Genomic DNA, 17,455 nt, shown 5'->3' with positions numbered 1-17,455 from the left:
GGTTTAAATCGATTGATGATGCTTTTTTTGTTAGGGGTTGATAGTTAGGGTTTGGTAGATTGAAAATTTGGGTTTTGTATCTTTTTGTTTAAATCGATTAGTGATGCTAGCATTGCAGATAACTTGTTCGTGATCACTTGTTAGGATTTACACTAATACAAGAATAAAATTGTGTTTTAGTTGGTGATTGATACGTGCGAGAATAGATATATACTGAATTTACCATCTAAGTGCAGAGCTATCAAACTATGAATTAAGTGTACTTTATAACTGGATCTGCACTTTATAGTGCTAGGAAATGTTAGTGGTGGGTACTGGTGGTACTTTATACTTCACTTTTAGTGTTTGTGTGATGTTGTGAATATATGTTTGAGTGTTAGGTACAACAATGGAGAAATGGAGCCATATTTATTGTTTTACCAGTTTGTTTAGTATCGTTCTGTATGGCTTGACACCCTTGTATATTAGACAAATGATTGAACTTCACAATTCTTTTAACTTCAAAATTAGAGCTTAGGGATGAGCCCTATTTATGCTCTGATGTTGCTTTAACTGTTTAATTTATTGATTGCTACTGAAATGGACAATTACCTTTTTTTTTATGGATTTTAAGTGTCGTTCCCGAAGTAGTTCATTTGTACTATTTGTGTAGTTACCGGTCGGGTGAGCACGATTCACCAATTGGTTAAGTTAATGATTAATGAGTTTAGAAGATGTCAGATAGCTTATAGTTAGATTATTTTGAATTAGTGTGTAGCAATACTTGATAGTATGAAACTGCAATACATGTAAGTGTCAGAATTGTACTCAAAAGTACTAGAACTGGCAAATATCGTTACTAGTTTGGGGCAGTCTTCGTTGAGTTAGTCAAGAATTCGCAACGAATAGTAAAAATTTCGCAACAGATAATAAACTGTTGTTAAATTTTAGCGTCGCAACAGCTTACAACTGTTGCAAAAATGGTTGCGAATCAAAATCCTCAACAGATACATTTTCGTTGCGAAAATTCACGTCGCCCCCTTCGCAACAGCTGAGTGCAGTTGCGACCCCGTTATGCAACAGTGGGAGACAGTGGCGAAAGCCCATTTTTGGTGTAGTTAGCATAAGAGAAATGTAGATTTGTGGTCCTGGTTCTAACTGCAGAAGGTTCGGTGAGTATTACTGCCACTTTCCAATTTGAGAGAATTATTGAGAATTTGATATGTTGCAGAATCAGATCGGCGTGCGCAACCAAACTTGCTATGAATTTTAGAGTCTTAGTGCTGTTTGTTTCAATCTTCTGTCCATTATGGTCATCATCAATATGCCGTCGTAGTATGTTTCTTCTTAATTGGCAACTTGGCTACCGCATAACTAGTGTGTGAGAAATGCTGGTGTACGTGTTTGGTTTCAGGGATTGTAAAAATGAAGACCATCCTGTTATAAATAATCATGTAGAATCTGCTTGTGCATAAATAACATTTGGAGAGTTATACATGTCTTCGTCGAGTTATTGAGATTTTTTACTTGTTTGCTGACATTGCTGTAGTTTTCAACCTATGTGAATCCTGTATCTGAATGAATTTTACTTCTTGCATTTGTGTGGTTCCTGTATATGTATATGTTTGTAGTTGTGCAGGAGTATAAGGTCAACTGAAGCTAGTATCCACCCGGGGGAACCTTGGTAAGTTCATTTGATTATGCTTGAAGCCCATTTTTGCTAAAATTTGTTGATATTAACCTTTGGATTTCACTTTCTTGCGAGGTATTACACTTAATGATCTTTTTGCTGCCGGATTATGCTATTGACGACCTTTCTCTGGTATGTCTTTGTTGTGTATGTCACTGCATTATAATGAAACTTGGTGGTATAAGTAAATAGAGATTTAAGTATGGATTGAGATGTAATTTGAAATCTGTCAGGTTGGGATTTAATGGTGGGAGGTTGGGACTTGATATTATAGTGTTGAATCCTTACCAAGTCTTCAAGGAAGCTACACTGCTGCTGTCAGAAGCCGATGGTTAGCATCCATCAAAAGAACCAGTTTCCATATTATAAGTTAAATATAATATGCTACACTTCTGCTGGGAGCCTATGAGCTTAGTATTAGGATGTTATATGATGCATTATATAGGTTTCTTTGTTGTTTGATTGGTATTTTCTCCTTGGCAAGACAAAATATTATATAAGTTATATTTAAATTGAAGAATGATGGCGTTACACCCAAGAAACTTTTGGACATGACATAGACACAGTATTAAGAAGGAGCATGCGATAAAATGATGCAGCATTCGCAGTGTTACCTCTACGCAATTTTTCAGACCTCAACTCTTTGCAGGATTATGATCATGAATGGTAAGACTTACTTTTGATTACACTACTTAAGGGGATTTGGGGGCTGTGTGTGCAAGAGTTTAACTGATTCTTGTCCTTAAACAGATGCTAACCCTAAGTGAGAAAACCAAAGACATGATAAATGAGGGCCTATCAGTTCATGCTCTAACATGACTTGGTAATATTATCACAGAATTGGTATTTCTTTTAGCAATTTTACACTTTTACTTGGTCACTAACTTAGTAAAAAATTGCAGTGAAGAACGGTTATCATGGTAATCTTGTACCCATGGTCAGAGATGCTTTTCTTCTGAGGGGATGGTTCGTATAGACTGCAAGGGTCTCAAGAAGAGTGACTACAAGAAGATATGCTTCAAACTCAGGGTAAGTTTCCAATTCGAAAACTGTTGATTCTTGTGAAAGTTTAGACTTTAGATAAACAATATCTTTTTAGTCTTCATACTAGTTTCTTCCTGTTATATTGCTTACTACTACGTTGGTTAAATCTCCACCCGATTCGTAAAAGTTCAAGTTTTGCCTGGGCCGCTCGACCAGGTTTTGTAGTGTTGCACAAATGCGCTAAGTTTTCTTTTGTCTTTTTTCTTTAGCCAGTGTTAAGAAATATGTTTAGAAATTAAACAAGCTCACTACTGAGACACGAATTTATTTTCAACAACCTACACATTTAAGGAATTTCATGTGAATATCATATTGGAGGGTGGGTATCATATAGGAGGTGCTGGTTATATAGATTTTATGCAAACTAAGGTCATAGTCTGCTTGTGCCTCTGACTACATTTCCACTTTCCAATATCCTTCTTTAATAGTCAGAAGAGGAATATATAGACGGGGAAAACACAACCACCAGATCCACCACAACCCATAGTTTTGTTATGGTATTCTGAATGTCTTGACCAATAGTTATGGTATTCCTTCTTTAATAATATCAATAAAGAAACCGATGGTTAGCAGTGCAGCAATTTAACTATAACTTTTCATATCTAATAGTATGGTTTGTATTTGTGTTGCAGGGATTGCCGCATAATACAGAGGAGTTGAACATGTGCAAAGCATTGATAGCAAGGTGTTGGTTCCAGTTACAGTTATTCTTCGGTTTATGTTCACACCTGCTGAAATGAGGGTAAGTAAAATATGGCGGGAAAATGTAGCCATAATATCTGGGAAGTGTTAATTGAATTGGATGGATGTTAGCGTTAGTATTTCTGGTTCTGAATTTCTGTTTGACAGTATTTGGATATGTGTGTTGTCTCACTATATATATCCATCTTTGCAGTATGCCGTTAATTTAAAGGCCAAGCTGAAGTCGGATGTTGAGGAGGAATGCGAGAAACTTGGTCCAGTGGAGCTAATTAAGGTACGCAGAGAACCCTTATGATATTTTTCCTAATTTTCATGTATGAAATATATAGATGGAGTCTTGGGGATTACAACTGGTGGTCATGACTAAAATCCCAAAAACTATTGTTTGAGTCGTGATTGAGCATATTTCTCTTGCTTGAAGACAATGTCTCCCGGTGTTCGTTGTTAAAATTTACATGCTACGTTTTTGCTTGCAGGTATGCGAGAACCATCTTCAGGGAGTTATTCTAGTGAGATTTAAAGACACTAAGGATGTTCACAAGTGTATAGAGTTGATGAATGGAAGATGGTAAGTACTACAACACTTTTGCGTTCAAAATTATTTATATCATTGTAGTTGTTAGAGTTCGACACTAAACTAAGTTAGTCTTATTGGAATCAAGAACAACTCATGTATACCATGTGCAGACGAACATATAGTTGTTTCCTTCTCTTCTTTTGTAATTTTCTTAAATGTTGTTCGTATGTACGATTGAACATATCAATTTCAATATAAGTAATAGTGCATATGAGTATTTGCAGAATATGATCGCTCTTATTGTTGTCCTTAAAGATTTATTTGTAGAATATGATTGATGGATTGAATCTCTGGGTCATGGGTGGTTGCAGGACAAAATAGAATGGGGCGAAATTTTTTTAACCAGGTCAACAAAGACCTACCTTATTTTTTTGTTGTTCCAAAAAATTAGCAACAACTATAAACTGTTGCTAAATTTATACCAACTCGGTCTTCGTTGAATTAGCCAAATATTTTCGCAACTGCTGTATTCTGTTGCTAATTTTTTAGCGCGACTTTTAGGGTCAGTCACCGTTGACTCAGTCAAGATTCAACAACTAACAGTAAAAAATTAGCAACTGCTTAATAGCTGTTGCAAAAAAAAAATTGTCGCAATTGTAGTTAGCTGTTGCGAAAAGAGTTGCGAATCAAAATTCGCAACAACTACATTTCCGTTGCGAAAATTCGAGTCGCCCCTCTTTGCAACAACTCAGTGCAGTTGTGACCCCGTTTTGAAACAACGGGAGACAGTTGCGAAAGCCCATTTTTGGTGTAGTCTTAGGTCCATTGTCCAACATATGCATTGGTCTCCTCTACCTGCAGGATGAGTTTCTTTTCCAGTCGGTGCTTAAATGGGTCTGAATAATAACTCTGCTGGTTGGGTAATTTTTTCCCGTAATGATCCAGGACAGTTCTTAGCTACTAAAGCTATCTCACTTACAACATTGATCAATCTGAAGTATTACCAGTGTTAGAAGGTATGCAATGAGCTCAAAAACTACAATGTAATAAAGTGATTGTACAAACAGGATGAAGTTGTTTCTCTGTTGTACGGTTGTCGAAAAGAAGATTTCAGTCTCTTCACTCATATTAGAGATCTGAATCTTCTTTTCCTTTTTGTGTGGTTTTTTTCTTCGTAAATAGAGTGTGTAATAAACCAGCGGATAAGATGTATAAGTTTTCGTATAAGAATATGTATACAGGTGTGTGGTTTGTAACTCCTCATAATATAATTAGGAAGCAGCTTCTGCTTGTCAGAAGATAGCTTGTAAAATACTTTTATGTGCACCTGATTACTAAAGACGCATTTTTGAGATTGTTTATTATTTATCACTAGTGATGGGCTCGTGCTTCACACAGGCTTATCATTCCAAATAAATGACAAATTTAAAGATTGAAAATTAAATTGTTCATCAAATTCTTGCACCCACTTTTATGAGATAGCGATTAAACTTCAAGCTAGGATTAAATCGATGAATTACAGAAGTATTAATAACTGTTGATGAATTTTTCCGAAGTTGAGTTTCAAAGTTTTCTGAGACTCAATTCGAAGGAATGAGATGAAATGAGAAATGGATGGAGTTATGTCTCACATTCTCAACTGTTCCTGAAATATTATCTATTTTCTTATCTAATTTTCAAACATATTCAATGAAAAACTAATTTCAGCTGATTTTGATCTTGTTTTCTGATTTTTGGTAATTAAAATGAAGAGTTATAATGTGAAAAAATCTTGGAGAAAAAAAGGGGAATTATTGGGATGCTGGCTAACCTTGAGTGTGAGAAGAAATTGGACGTTGATAGTAGTGATATAGGTGCTAATAGTAGTATTGGAGGATAACAAGGCAACTCGGCATTTTAAGTTGAGGATAGGAAGGTAATTGTTCACAATCCTCCCGAAACTTAGTAACAGAAACTAATTATTGCAACAATCTTTCAACATTACATATCACTATCCGATAGTACCACTTTGTAATCCTTCTTATTTGTTAGTGTATTGTGAAAAGTGTCGCCATTTGCCGAGTCAGAAAATTGCTATGAATATTCATCTTTCCATTTACTTCTATTAACACATTGGTTCTATTTCGTTCATGAAGCATATGTTCCTCGCCTTTTTCCCATAATCATTTATCTCAATGATAAGCATATCTTAGTTTGGTATTACTGCAGCTTTTGCAAAAGCACTTTTCTGTTGTGCGTTGTTGTGTTGTGCTGTCAGAAAAAAGCAGTTAGGCGTTTGGTAAAGAATAAATTAAAGGTAAAGCTGATGAAAAAATTAATCAAAATGTGTTTGGTAAAATATCATATTCAACTATTGTTGTTATAGCAATGACAAAAATAGGCATATCTCTGAAGATAATTTTATTTAATTTTATTGGGTTTAATTTTTTTTTTTTTTTACTATTAAATATAAATTCATATAATATTAAATTTATTAATTATCACTATTATTATGATTGCCAAAAAAATACATTTTATTTAACCACTAATTTTCAAATAAAAAATCAAAATAAAATCAAGTAATTATTTAACATTTTTTGTTATTATTTACAAATTAAATGAAATGGTACATAACATAGTTTGGAAATAAAAATAAAATAAAATATTTAAAGAATAAAATATAAGAATAAAAAATTGATTGTATTTAAATTTAAGGTTAGCTTTTGTCATTTATAAAATAAAGTAGGGATAAAAAAAGATAAATGAAGCATTAAATTTAGGTGGGACCAAAACTTATGCTTTTGTAATTTTTAAAAACTCCTCCTCTCCAGTTTTTTAAAGTTGAGGAGTTTGGGAAGTGCTTTGGATAAAAAGCACATTATTTACTTTTTACCAAACACTAATTTGAAAAATTATTGACATATATAGTTTTTGAAAGTGCTTTTGGTAAAAAAAAAGCATTACCAAACCAAGTCTTAGGCGGGTCCAATTTCTACTTATGGCACGATCTGGATTCATGCCATTCATCCGAGAGTCTGTACTCAATGTAAAGATCAAATACCTTCTGATAGCATAAATGATAATCATAAACAAAATTTAAGATAATGAAAGTGAATACTACAACTTAGCACTTCATTCCTAAGAGCATGCAGTTGGACTCGGAGGCCGAACAGGTTAGATACCTTTTAGTTGTCCATGAAGTTGGTAACCACTATATAGTAAAAAAATCACCATTGACAAATAAGGGTCTTTTAATCGACCAAATGATGCTTGGAAAATTCAGTATCAGAGTTTTATTGATCAGAGCAATTTTGAACCATTGATATGCAAAAATAAAATAAAATAAATAAATAATTATTTGATTTTTTAAAACATATACTTATACTAAAGTTCAACACCCAGCAGGTAGACGTTTTATCCCGCACCAAAACACATACAAATGGGCGAGAACCATATGCATTCAATGATGCCCTCATCCCACGCTTTTATAACAAAGCTTGGACAATCTAATATGTGAAAGTTAGGGTTGTTCATGATCGGTTTTGGTTCGGTTTCTAGTCAAACCAAAACCGAAACCAATACTATTGGTTTCTAAAAATCTAAACCAAACCAAACCAATCCATTAACCATTGGTTCGGTTTCCAAATGGTTCCAGTTGGTTTCGGTTTGTCCCAGTGGTTTTTGATTAACCAATAATTATGTAATACCAAAAAAAAAAAAAATCAAATTTACAGATATAAAAATCATAGTTGCCGATAGTACTGGTTTACACAAATTTACAGAAAAAAATAAAATAAAAAAATATCAAGAATAGTTAAAGCTTACTCCAATTCTAAAGACAAAAGAAGATATATAATATATCTTAATTTAGTTATTGACAAATAAAAAAGAAGGAAGACGGGAAGAAAAAAGTCGAGTAGCAGCGGCTGTAGTTGGGGGTGGAGAAGGGAGACGACTCAGAGAAGGAGAAAGAGAAAGAGGGAGAGTATCATAATGAAATATTAGATTTAGGGTTTCTATTTATCCTCTAAATCAATGGGTAGAATCTAATACTTGTAAATCAACGGTAGAAATTAAGTTTAAAAAATAATCGGTTTTCCAATGGTTTTTGGTTCGGTTTTAAAGGTCAAACCAAACCAAAACCAACACTATCGGTTTTCCACTTTCTACACCGTAACCAATCCATTAGGAAATGGTTCGGTTTGGTTTCTTTCTAATTGGTCTGGTTTGGTCCGGTTCCAGCGGAAAACCGAAACCATGTTCAGTCCTAGTGAAAGTCTTAGGTCCAGAATCCTTTATGCTCCAAAACATTTTAGACATATACCATTTTCACAATTGAACTTAATTGGAGAATGAATGGTACCCGAAATTACAATTCGACCATTTTGATTTATTTTCTTCTTGGAAAAGAGATGCTCATATGAAAGAGGAGTAATTTTTTCAAAAATTCTTCATGTGTAGCGAGTAATCCGATCATCGCCGTGTTGAGTCGTCGATGTTCTTGTATCCAAGATAGTGAATCATGAAGAAAAAAAATCTAAGGAAGGAAACACTATGTAAGTGCAGATAAAAATTGTCCTGATAGCGATTTTTTTTATTAAAATCAACGAAATAACTTCTAAATAAAGATTAACTATATAAAAACTAGAAATCTTTACTGAGGTCCGGTGTGCAAAAAACCATATCTGAGCAAAGAGGAAAAGCATGTGAAAAGTGTCTTTCTTTACGATTTTTGTCTTTTTTTGGAGTGTGGTGAGAGAAAATGGCAAAATTAAAATATTAATTGTAATAGCAAAATATTAATTGTAATAGAAAATAGCAAAATTAAAATGAAATTAAATTTTTAATTCTAAATATTGAAAAAGAATTTGCAAATAAGTTTAGTATAACTTCAATCATTGATGATTTTTGAGACATAAAAGAACGACGGGGAACATTTTTTTAATAATTATAAAGTTAATAGATTCAATCTAGTATATTTTTATAACATTCACGATAATAATTTATTTTCTTTAATTTAGCTAAACTCATGGATAAAAATCCTGGTCCCGTCCAGTTAATATATATAATAAAAAAATCACTACATTCACCATAATAACCATTAGTTCTACAATATTGTTCGGGAGATCTATTTTTATATTTTTTTATGGAAAAAGTCTCCTTAACTCATTCTACATATTTTATAATAAATTTATTATTATTAATTTAATTGAAAACATTTTTGTATATTTATTTACTATGATAAAAGGTCATATTCCTTTCATTATCAAAAGAAGGATAGTTTTTATTTTAAGAGACATTTTAAGGGAAATAGATTGGCACAATATTATATATCTTTAGGAAAGGTTGTTGTTTTAATCTTTTAAAAAACCACAAGTCATGGTGGGTGACTGGTAGCTTTTGTTTATTGTGTTGAGTCAAGCACGATGACATATTATATGTTACTGTGAATATGAATTGATGTACATTCTGGGATAAGTGATCCTGAAGCAACTTTTATTTCAGGAGATAGATATTGGGTCATAGTGGAAGAAGTTGGGGCACAGTTTCGATTTTAGATCACCAGAGAAACTTTGGATTACACTAGCAGAATTTTGAGTTGAGGTGTTCAGGGTTCATTTAATAAAGAAATTATATCACGAGTCCGATTGGTCATTTTATAAATATTGAATTACATGGAATTTGGGTCTCAGTGCCACACTCTCTATCACGATGCAGATTTTCAATCACGGAAAATTTTGGGTTATGTAATGGTCTGACCTTTTATTGATATTGTCTCCACGTAGCCACTGCAATCACCGGTAATATGGATCTTCAACGGGCACCGTCACGGTCATCCAACAACAACTTCCCGAGAATTCACCTATTCCTGGTTTGCTTCCGCCTGAGTACGCTTAATTGTAGATTTTTCTACCAATCCTGGAGCCAACTTTGTTGAAAATGCCTCGGTATAATGTAGATACTCCCTGCATCTTGTCAGACCAGTATTTGGCATAATGGCCCAGTATACTTTCCCACCCGAGCACAAGTGACATGTCCTTAGTTGTATCTTAACTATCACCGATATTGTTCCCACTTACCCACTGTTGTTATCCAGCAGTGTGATCTTTTTACTGACACTATTGCGGTCATACATCAGCAGCTTCCTGAGGTCACCCATCCTATGATTACACCAGGCCGAGCACGCTTAACTGGGAGGCTTTTTGCCACAAATGTATCAAGTGTACCAATCAGGACTTGTATAATGTAGATGTCCACTGCCTCATATGAGACTAATATATAGCATAAAGGCCCAGTATACTCTCCCACTCAAGCACACGCGATCAGTCTTTAGTTTTATCCCAACTACCACTGATATTGTTCTCAGTTACCCATTGTTGTTATCCAGCAGTGTGAGATTTTTACTCGCAAAACTGTAGTCATCCATCAACAGCTTCCCAGGAGGTCATCCATCTTGTCACTACTCTCGACCGAGCATGCTTAACTAAGAAGTTTTTCCCACAACTCGATCAAGTGTACCCATCAGACCTCTGCGTAATGTAAATGTTCCATGCCTCTTATAAGGCCAGAAGATGGCATAACTGCCTAGCATACTCTCTCACTCGAGGATAAGCGACCAGTTCCTAGTTGTATTCCAATTATCACCAATGTTGTTCCTATTTACCCTATGTGGTTATCCATCTGTGCGGGATTTTTAACGACACTGCTACGATCATCTAGCAGCAGCTTCCTGAGAGGTTATCCGTCCTATGACTACTATCCTCCAGCACGCTTAAATGAGAAGTTTTTTCCACAACTCAGTCAAGTGTACCCATCAGGCCTTAGTGTTAGGAAAGGACAAACCATTACCTATATTACAATTGGCGAACCTTACCTGCCGAATCAGAGTATTACGATACAACCACCTTAAGTTGGAGCAATCCCCGGGTCCAGAATATATTTACAATCCCAGATCTCCGGCGTTTCCTGCCTCTCATAAGACCAGTACCTGACCTATCCCATCTCTCACCCTCGACAGATGACATCGTCCGCTCGGATACCATTTGTAATGACCCGACCGTCTACCGATACTGTCTCATTTAACCGTTGCGGTTATCCGACAATGCAGGGTTTTGAACGGTAACCGTTACTGTCATACATCAACAGCTTCCCGAAAGGTGACCCATCCCTGGATTACTCCCTCTCAAACACTAACTGCAGAGTTTTCGGCCAATTCAAGAGCCAGTTGTGCTGAAAAATCCTCGGTATTAGGAAAGAACCAATCATTACTTATATCCCATTTGGAAAACCCTACCTGCTGAATCGGGGCATTACAGGTTACAAAATAGATTTTGGTCTCAATGGTTAATATTGGACCATATGATTTTGGTCCATTTGATACCTTTTAGGTCAACCAACAATCAAGGGAAATATTTTAGACTGCAAAATAAATTTTGAGCCATGAATCAATATTTTCAAGCCTAATAGCCAATTTTTGGTCATGGTAGTAGGTTTTAGGTCGTGGTAATATATTTGGATCGTGGTGAGACATTTTACATAGATTTTCCGCCCCAATGGTCATAAAATATATTTCTAGTCATAATAACAGAGGCAAATTACAAGATGAGTTATGAGGTGCAGATTTCAGGTCAATCATGGAATTATTGGGCGATGGTGTATATTAGCTCCGGAGATAAATTTTTGCTAACAAAATAGACTTAGGTTTTCAGCACACATTATAGGGCACCTAATAATTCCGGATAATATGACAAATTGTAGGTCACAATGCAGATTTTAAGTCACCAAACACAAGTTGTAGGTTACAATGCAGAGTTTGAGCCACCAAATAAATTTGGATCTGCAGTTCTTTTTTTGTTTTGAAGGTAGCTAATTTTATTTAAAGAAATTGAGAAGTGGTTACACTGCGAGGGAAAGTGGTTCCTATTCTGTCAAGGAATATAATTTGCTTCAGAAAATTAGGACAAGTGTAATCCCAGTTGGTTGTTGTTGTCGGTGTAGTATGCTGTAGTAGGTCTTCCACTGCCTTGTTTGCTAAAGCATCCCCTACCTGGTTCGCCTCCCTGTAGGTGTGTGATCTTGTATTACGGTATTGTTGCTAGTACTTGTGGTATTTCCTGTAGTAGTTGTTGGATCGGCAGTTGATTGTAATCCAAGAGGGGCAAAAATAGAGGCCCGGGGGAAGTTCTGAGCCTGCTTACAAGGTCACATGGGCAGATTTTGAGTTACCAGTACTGGTTTACGGCGTTTTAGGATAGTTGGCCAGATTTTTGTGGTGTAAAAAACGAACCAAAAAGAATGAAAGATAGGTAGGTGCTTTTGTGAAACGAGCAAGCAGAAATCAAATACCAAAAGACATCAATTTCCTCAAGGTTAAAATTTACAAAAGATTATCACCTAGTCCACTATGGAAGAGACGTTAGCTCTCCATAACGTGGTGGTGAGGTGACAGAAAAAAGAAAGAAAAAAGCAACATTCACACAACAGACCGGTGACTAATTCTTCAAGTCATGATTCCGGTATATCGCCAGTAAAAAGATCAAAATATCCATCAATACATTAATCAGTAAATACTTGATATGTTTATGTGAGGGAGGAATCAGCATCAGCATGAGCGTTCAAGTATAAATCGTTCACGAACATGTGATATGTAACTTGAAGCCCTGTTATCAACAGTTTCTTCAAGCTTATTACCACCACTTCTACTACCAGAACTTACATCTGCAAATGATACCTTATGTTGCTTTGGAAGTGTCATCTCTGCTTGATGTAATACTTCAGGTGCTTGAACCATAACTTTGGTGCTTGCCGATGAAGAAGACTTGCTTGTTTTATAAAAAGACATAACCACTTTGCTTTTATTGATGATTTCTCTCAGTGCCTGGTTTGACTCCATTTGTCGATCGAGTAAGCTCTTTCTGTCTCTAACGTCTAAACTGTTTGTAAACTAGTAACCAATGATAGATGAGGATGGAGATGGAGATGGAGATGATTTCTTTTCTACCATGAGACTACTTATTTATAGTAGTAGTGGTAGTGGTAGTGGTATATATCCCGTTTTATGGGATTTGGGATGAGATAGACATGAAAATTCAAATCTTATCAGTATTCTAGAAATGAGCCATGCATGGGTCCTAGAATCATCAAAAATTAGTAATATTGAATTCGCCTCTTTATGGATAAGAGAGCATGTTTTGATTCTAAAAAGGGCATTATATATCTCGGTATATATTCATTCAGAGTTGCTTTTCTAAAAACTTTCCTAGCCGGGCACACTCTCACAACGAAATACTTCACTCGTTACCATATGGAAGACAGCAGTGAACTTGTTTTTCTATTTGAAAGACAAACTTTGAACCTTGCATTGTTCTCAAGTTGCTGTGCATGGACATCCTAATATCCTATATTTCCAATTTTAGTGGATGGCCTGGTTTTTTATTTCTATCGTCTTTAGAGGACCCCTGATGCGAAAAAGCGAGCTCAGTTATGCTCTGCAATGAAGGCAATTCCATGTTTTATGGACCACCTTACATATGGTTTTGCTGAGATTCGGTCCTGCTATATGGACCGCAACTAGAACCGTTTCAGTGCGAAGTCGGTGAGCACACACACGCCATAGGTGGGATTCTATGCGATCGCACCCCTCTGCTACTTGTCCATGCTACTCGGCTTATTGTATAGCGCCAGATGTAACACCTACATGCACTACTAGGCAATACGTGAATGCCATTTTGCAGCTTAATTTAAAGTTCAAAGATGTTTCTCGCATCAGGACTCATACATATTCAATTCAAGTTATCTGAAGAACTGGGCAACACATGAATGCATTTTGCAGCTTAATCTAAAGTTCAAAGATGTTTCTCGCATTAGGAATCGTACATATCTTAGGTTACTATAGTTTTGCAGCCTTATCTGAAGTTCAAATATACGCATTACGTATTACGACTGGTACATATTCAAGGCATCTAAACTCGGATACAATGTATGAACCTTTGTCATGGGTCAAGGGATAACTACTATTACTAGAAGTAGCAGTCAGGATATATGAATCATGGGCAAGGGTCAAAAGTCACTGATAACGATACAATGACCGAAATCTTAATATTCCCTGCGTTTGATTGGCAACCAGTGAATCCATCTGACGATGACAACATTATCCTTGAATATATTAAACTGGATTGGAAAAATTTCGCACTTTCTCGCACTTTCTGGCTATTGAAGTATATATCCGCCCCCCCCCCGCCCCCCCCCCCCCCCCCCCCCCCCCCCCCCCCCCCCCCCCCCCCCCCCCCCCCCCCCCCCTAAAGATTCCCATATTTGCTTTCAAAATCATACAAATCTTTCTCTCTTGTACATGGAGGTGCAGGGAATACATTTTTAGGATTCTGTTTTTAGATAACAAATGAAGCTATAGCCTATAGACTTTATCCAATAACTGCAATATAAAATACAAAAGGAAAACAAAAACATGCTCTCTTATCCAAAAAGAGAGATCAATCTTTGTGTTTTCTTTTGATGATTATGAGGAGTCGAGGACCCATTGCCCATTTCTATATGCAGAGAAGATCTAACTTCATGTCTATCTCATCCGAGACCAAAATTCCCCCATACTACTACGACCACCACAGCTACGTACTACTATAAATAAGTGGTGTCATGGTTGGAAAGAAATCATCTGCATCCTCATCTTCAGCAATCATTCGGTTGTTAGTTTACAAATACGTTACAACTTAGAGCTAGAAAGAGTTCTATCGATACACAGATATCAATGGAGTCTAACCAAAAACTAAGAGGAATGGTCAACAAAAGTAAGGTGGTTATGTCTTTTTACAAAACAAGTAAATCTTCTTCTTTTACAAGCAACCAAGTTACGGTTAAGGCACCTGAAATGGTACATTAAGCAGAGATGTCACTTCCTCCTTTTCCAAAGCAACATAAAGTTAAATTTGCGGATGTGAGTGGTGGTAATAAGCTTGAAGAAACTGTTGATAACCGGGCTTCGAGTTACATATCTCATGTTCGCGAGCGCTTTAGGCTTGAACGAATTGATTCAGCTCGAGAAGACCAAGACATGCATTACTAATGATGCAGCGTGTGTACACATATATCTCACTATCAGACACGTGTATATAAAAAGATACGTGGAAAGCATGCAGGACAAAACATCAAAACATGATGCATCACGAAACACCAAATAAACCCCGAGGAGTTACTTTATCGCATCCCCAAAAGAGAAGCTAAGATCAACGGTGGAGAGAAAGTTAGCTGACACGGACGTGACAGGGGCAGAAGACACTTGTCTGACACGAACAGACCCCTCAACTACCCACATTAAACACTTTGAGCAGTGTACGTGTCGATCAACCTGTGGAACGAGCGAGGATGCCTCTGCGGGATTAAAGGGGCAAACGCAGACCTCCGCGTGATAGACGCAAGGACACAAGAAGATAAGGTTCCAACGGTCTTCAGAGATGGGTCCCACATTCTAACCTTATAAATACCCCGTCTCCACCAAGAGGAAAGGGGATCGGAAAAATCAGGAAGGGAAGGAGAGAGAGAGAGAGAGAGAGATTGCAAGTGTAAGTAAATCATTTAGAAGAGAGAAACATGTAACCCAAAAGTCATTCGACTATTCATGTAACCGTGAAGAACATAGTAAAACAACAAACCCCGTGGACGTAGGCCTTAGTGCTGAACCACGTAAACCTTGGTCTTATTTACATTTCAGCACTTTACGTTTATTTAGCTCTATGGATGTTTATTTATATGTTTTGTTTTCCTCATTTGTACTTATATCCCATGCGCAAACGCCTCGCATGGAGTTGTTAGATGAGGCCATGATAAACCCGAAGGTTTTTGAGCCAATGAATCAACACCAGGATATCATCATCACAATCTCTTTAGATGATAACGATTGATTGTGAACATTTGGACCCCTGCGTGGTTCGTGTGCTCACAATTTGGCGCTAGAAACAGGGACTTCGTCCCGGTAAAAGATTTATCTTGTCCTGTGATTTCATTTTAAATTGGCATATGATGGCTCTGATTTATCAGCTCGGACCGTATAGATCATTTGTTAACTGTATTACATTCAAAAACCCACCTTTTATCTTCGATAAGAGTTATTGTTCTAATCCGTGGATTTACGATTTTCTTTAGATCTCGTGCGAACCCGTCTCTCTGGGGAGTTTTTTCGTAGTTTTTATACTAAGGATCTCCTTTAATAAAACTTTAACTCGTATATTGTAACTTGCGTGTATTAATTCTCCCCTGGAAGAATGTATTTCGCCAACTAACCCGCTTCACGCGGATATTCCCGTTTTTGTTGTTTGAAATGCCTTATGCAGAAAGAACGTATTGTGAGTAAAGAAGGCGAGTTTCGGAGAGATTTCATTGTCAACAAAAGGGCACGTGATGGAAAAGACGCAGGAAGCAGGAAAATCCAAAGCTTTGTCAAAAGAAACACCCAGGACAACCCCGGTCATCACCCGAAGCAAGCAGAAAGGAGATAAAGCTAAAATGACCAATCGAAGGCAAGATACTGCGGAAATCACTTCACCTATGAACGCTAATTCAGTTGCAGCGGCGGCTCTCAGAACAGCAGCGACAAAGTACGGTACGGCTGCGGTAGTTCCGAAGGCTGCGGAGGCTAGTAATACTTGCGCCATGAGTCAACTTAATCAACCAAGAGAAAGGGTGGATGAATCCAGAACATTCCAACCCGCGCACCTTCTAACTTTTGGAATGCCACCAACAAATGATCAAAATCAAACCATACCGGCGGCTCTGGCACCGCATAGGGGCACTCACCCCAATTTGGAAATGCCGGCAACCGAAGCTGAACCCCTGCCACCTTTAGTGCAGACCATGGAGGAGGGCGGCACCATGGCTGTAGTAGCACGCGCCGGGACTCCCAATCAGGGGTCCAACCAATCACACCGACTGATGGCTGAGCTTGAGGAACTGAGGAAGAGCCAGCAGGTTTACGTAGATGCCGTAGCCCTGTTGGCCAGAGAAAATCAAGATTTAAAGGAGCGGATTGCTCTAAGCACGAAGACCAGCCAACAACTTGATGAAGCAAGCTCCAAAGCACCAGAGCCAAACCGAGACTGTAGAGTCGTCATTGCGGCTAATGAAGACGCGACAAGGAGAAGTAGCGTACCCGACCCGGATTATGACGATGGAGAGTCAGACGGTAACGAGCCGAAGAATTTAGGGCACCAACGCGCAATGGAGGAACTACGAGATGAGATGATGGCCGAGATCAGGCAATTAAAAAATAAACAAGGCGGGGGGAGGTTAGAAGAGGTCATGAGAGAAGCTAACTCCACGCCCTTAACTCATCGCTTGGCCAACATCCCTATTCCACTGAAATGCCCTGTCCCAACGTTCGAATGCTATGATGGATCCAGCGACCCTGCTGCACATATTCGGTACTACAACCGTGTCTTAGCTAGATGGGGTCAGAACGACGCCGTACTCTGCAGATACTTCCCGTCAAGCCTGAAGGGATCGGCGTTATCATGGTTCGATAATCTGCCACCAAA

This window comes from Papaver somniferum, chromosome 4, assembly GCF_003573695.1.
Source record: "Papaver somniferum cultivar HN1 chromosome 4, ASM357369v1, whole genome shotgun sequence".
NCBI classification, from domain to species: domain Eukaryota; kingdom Viridiplantae; phylum Streptophyta; class Magnoliopsida; order Ranunculales; family Papaveraceae; genus Papaver; species Papaver somniferum.
Note: the sequence above shows the minus strand (reverse complement) of the source record.